Genomic DNA, 5,182 nt, shown 5'->3' with positions numbered 1-5,182 from the left:
AAATATTTATTTCTTTGTAAATATATATATAAAAGTTAACTTCATTTAAATAACAAATTTTACAAATCCTTTCTAAAATATCCTTTAATGTACTTAAGAATTAAATTTTAATATATATATATATATATTTTTTATTGCATTTCTTTATACGTGATAAACAATTGCTTTAATGAATCATTACATTAGGTATTCAATCACATACAGTTGCGAAATTTTTGAAAAATATAAATTATAGTAATTAATACTATAGTATATTGGTTGTATAATTTTTTGCTGTTTTCGACAATTAACTTTGTAGTTACTAAAAATACGATTTCCGGACAATCATAACGAGTATAAATTTCATATTAAAAATTAAATCGTATGAAATATATTTATCGATATTCAATAAATAAATCTATAAATCTGCTTATACAATGTAATTTTTTAAGCATAGAATAAGATTGGGAATTCATATTTAAATTTCCACCTGTAATTGCGCGAATCTTCGATTTGCGAAAAATCAATTTGATACGTAAAGCATTTAAACAGAAACGCCGAACGTCAAAATGATTGCAATCTCTTTACACCCAGTTCACCACCTTCTTTAAAAATACATTTTTTTAAAGACGAACGAAAAACGCTCCTTTAAAAGTAATGCGAAGCCGAAGATGACCACGCTATTAAAAAAGTATTTATCAGCACTGGCTACGATCTACGCTAGCCGACGGGTACAACGTCCACTTGAAAAGTTAAAATCGCATTAGCGTGTGCGCGACATTCGCCGTAACAAAGAATATATCTATACATTCTTCAACTGGAGAGTCATACGAGAGATGATGGTGCGATGATGATTGCTAGTAGGGGCAATGGCTGCGACGGAATTCTTTAATCTGATATTCACAACTTTTTTGAATTTCTAAAACTGGTTAAGCGCTCAACATTATTTATTAATATGATGCTTCTTCATTTGCTAAACAATAACAAATGTTGCTTTCTTAGATCAAATATTAAATTATTAAAATTGATATAATGAAAAATAGATTGTTTCAACGAAGCTTCAAGTAAAGAACAATCTTTTATCTTATATTGAAAAAAGTACCTTTCCTTGGATATCTTTAAGGAAGTTTTATTTGAATTATATGTCAATTGATTCTAACAATTTTGAACTAAATTTAGCTATTGATACTTGAATGTCTCAATTTTCTTGGATAATTACAAATATTTATAAAAAAAAAATTAATTTCAATTAGGTGATATTTTGCCATAAAATAAAATATTAATCTTTTTTTATAAAAATTGAAAATAAAGTTTTTTATGATTTGATAGACCACTTTTTCGTTTACAGTTATTTATCAAAGCTTACAGATATAATATTACAAAATCACAATAATGTATATTGAAATAACAAATATATTGATTGAAAATTATAAATTTCTACTTTTAAAATTACAATTTTGCAAACATTTATTTTTAAAGTTTTCCTTTTTTAAAGTTTTTTTAATTTTTTGAAAAATACTTTTTTTTATTTACTCACTCCATTTATGTATATTTATTAAATATCTTTCAAACAATTTATAGATAAACACAAACATAATAAGTATAATTCTTTAAAAAATTGATCTCTACAAAAATAACTTTAGTTAATAAAATATATCTAAATTTACATTTCAATAAATTAATTTTTATCACATCTTTTTAATGTTATAATCGATTGACATAAATATCATATATTATTTACAAGTTTATCCTATTGATTATTATATAAATTATGAATCAGAGTGTATTTTGAACATTCACTCTTTTATATATCGTTATATAAATTTATAATTTCTAAAAAAAATTTATTACCAATACGTTGGGAATACTGTAAAATCCTATTGTAATAGATTATTTATTTATATATATATTTTTTATATATATTTGTATATATATGTATATATACAAATTAAAAACTAAAAATGGAAAAGCATCGCCTTTACTTGCATTTAAAGAATTTAAAGACTAATACTTAGAACATAAGAAGAAAAAATTTTTAAAGCAGTTGATCTTGAAGAAATTTTACAAAATAGACATCTTTTTAGTTATAAAATATTAACATTACCAATCACTCTGGTAAATAGAAAACTTGCACATTCTTTTTAATTGCTGAATTATTTATAATATTATTCAATTATGATTTTTTTACATACTATTTTTATAGATACGTTAATCTCACGTAGCAAGACAACACTACTGATTATATCAATTGTTGTAACTCTTCTATTACATATATAAATAATTAAATCATTAATTATTAATATTTGTACAATATAACTATTAAACTTTAAATAAATGTTGTAATTTTCTTAAATTTGTTTTCTTTATGTACTAAAATTTGTTTTTTTTTAAAGAATATTTTTCCAAATTAATTTATTATTCACTATAATTTCGAAAATTTTACGGATTAAAAATAATGAGAGATAATCCATAAAAATGAAAAATAAAAAAGGTGAAAATATAAGCAAAGCCATATTAGAGTATTAGAAGGCAAAGCGAATGACGCGCTCACGATATATGATGCGTGAGCGAACGTCTTATGGCGTTTAAAAATTGAAATTGAAATTCTTGTATCGCAAGCAAAAGTTGCTGATATGCCGATAATATGCCACCGCACGAGAGAATTTCGTCACGAATCCTCGCGACTTTATCGATACCTTAGGGAATGAAAAATGGTGCCCGCGCAACTCTTTGTCATTGCTCGTCGGAACTCTTAAGAAGCGGTGACCATTCAACTCGCCTTTTATATGACAACCATATTCTAAACGATTTATGATCACCGAAGGTAACAAAAAAGAAACAAAACGAACAAAAGAAAAACCTTCAATAATGCATTGTCCGTTGATCACAGGAGACGCTGCGACATTTTGGCAGTGGATGATTTTTATTATGGATTGACACGATCGAGGTTTGAAATAGTATAGGGGAAAAGATTTAGTTGATTACCGATAGAGTGAATTGTGCTAGTTTCATTGTTTGAATAAAGTTTTTATTTCATAATTCTTATAAAAATTTTATGAAAGAAATTTTTAAGAAAAAAAAATTAATTTAAATAAATATAATTTTTAATTTTAAAGTTACTATTAATTTGATTTTAAATTTTTGTCATATATACATATTTAATAATATTTATTTTATAATCATTTTCAAAATAGCAATTATTAAAGAAGCACTTTATGAATTTCATAAACTCCTTAATTAATAATTATTCAACTTGCGCTTAAACAAATAGAGAGATTTGTTTTTATACAGTAATTAAGGATTTTAAAGAAAACGATAAGGCATAATCATTATGTTCTAAGTAACTTATTTAAAATTCAAAAAACTTAATTTTACTAAACGAATTTCCAATAAAATTTATACGCTAAAAGTAATGTCGTAGCATCGGTTTTCAGTTTATAATTTATCAAGGATATAAAAAAAAATAATAATAAACGTATTTGTGAATGCACTATAAAAAATTATAAAAAATAATTTATCATTGCCAATTTTCCAAATGGCAATTTTGAATTTTGTCAATTTCTTCAATTATCGAAAATTTATATTAATAACAAATCTAATTCGTAACAGTACACTATTTATTATTTTAGTAAATAGTAGGTAAATATTTCATTAAAATAATTACACATAATTACTATAAAAAAATTTTTAAACTTTTAATTTATCAATAATTAATTTGATCAAATAATTCCTAATAGTGTTTAAATAGAATCCTTAAATTCTCTGTACTTTATATTTGTATCATTATCACACAAAATTTATCATTTAACTCTCTCTCTCTCTCTCTTCTCTCCTTCTCGGTTCTGAGACATTGTAATAACTTATTACTATTACAATAATGTCATATTTTTGTCCAAACAATCGAACCAAAATATTAAAAACTTTAATGCATTATGTCCGACAACAGTTTTATTATTAGATTTGATAATTTTTTATATGCGACAGCATTCCATAATAGCAAATTGTTTAAAGAAAAGGGCTGCGGAGAAATTATGTAATATTTAAAAACGAAATAATAATTACAATCATTTTCTCCGACGTCATCTTAATATCTGTCAGTGTTTTAATATAAACTGCGGCAATTGTTTTATTGAATCTTCTTCATAGTTGCTAAATCATATATTAACTCTTTGTTTTCCTTTCAATTACAATTAACTATATTCATTAACTAATTTACGTAATGGCTTAAACATTTTGAATATTTTTTATTTGACCAATTGTCGTTCCATTAAGTTTACAAAAATCAACAACAATTTTATATTAAATTAATTTATAATGTACATATATAGCACATTTCAGATGAGCTTATACTTTATTATTAAGCAAAATCATAAGTAAACAAGGATTGGATGAGCACAAGGTAGGCAATCCCATATTTCAAAGTACAAGCGAAAGAAAGTCGTCGTCGTTTATTATTTGTTGAAGCATAATCACGGTAAACAGCCAGACAGGCAGCAGTAGCCAAAGCAACTTACCTGAGACAAATCGCTGTCATCGCGAATCTTAACGTCCACGGAGATCTTAGCATCGCAGGTACTCGAAAGCATCAAGAGCCAAAATGCACCTACGAAAGGCCTCGCCTTTGTTCCTCCCATATTTTTCTTAATTACGTCTCTTATATACGTGCAGCGTTTGTGTGCTCCTTTACCCGTTACGGGCGCTTTACCACAAAGTAATAAACTCCTTTTTTAACGCAATTGCAACGACAACTACCTCCCGCCAAGCAACAACAGCTCGCTATCAATTAACAATCAACAACCGCCGATCAACGAAAGCGCACAATTCCGCACCGAGTACTCACACATTGGTCATCTTTATCTTCCTCCTCCGCCACCACGACTCTGACACTGGCACACACGTGGTGACGATCCGAACAGTAAACAACGAAATCGCAGCCAGCTACGTCCGACCACCACTACTTACGTACGTGCTTACGTGACAAAGGATCGCGTGGAACTGCGCCCTCACCATGCCTGGACTCCCATCATCCCCCACTACCAGCGCCGGCGCGCGGCTAACGGCTCTTGGAGTCGAGCGCCCCTCCACCCTACCACGCTACTACAACTTTTTAGCGCCAAGCTTTCGGTCTTGCCGCTTGTCTCCTTGGATCAAATCCCATGGATTCCGTGAAAAGAGGTCGCTCTTTAATCTATGATTGTTATTT

Source organism: Ceratosolen solmsi, unplaced genomic scaffold, assembly GCF_000503995.2.
Source record: "Ceratosolen solmsi marchali unplaced genomic scaffold, CerSol_1.0 scaffold10, whole genome shotgun sequence".
Taxonomy (NCBI): domain Eukaryota; kingdom Metazoa; phylum Arthropoda; class Insecta; order Hymenoptera; family Agaonidae; genus Ceratosolen; species Ceratosolen solmsi.
The sequence above is the reverse complement of the archived record's forward strand: the minus strand, read 5'-3'. Positions refer to the sequence as shown.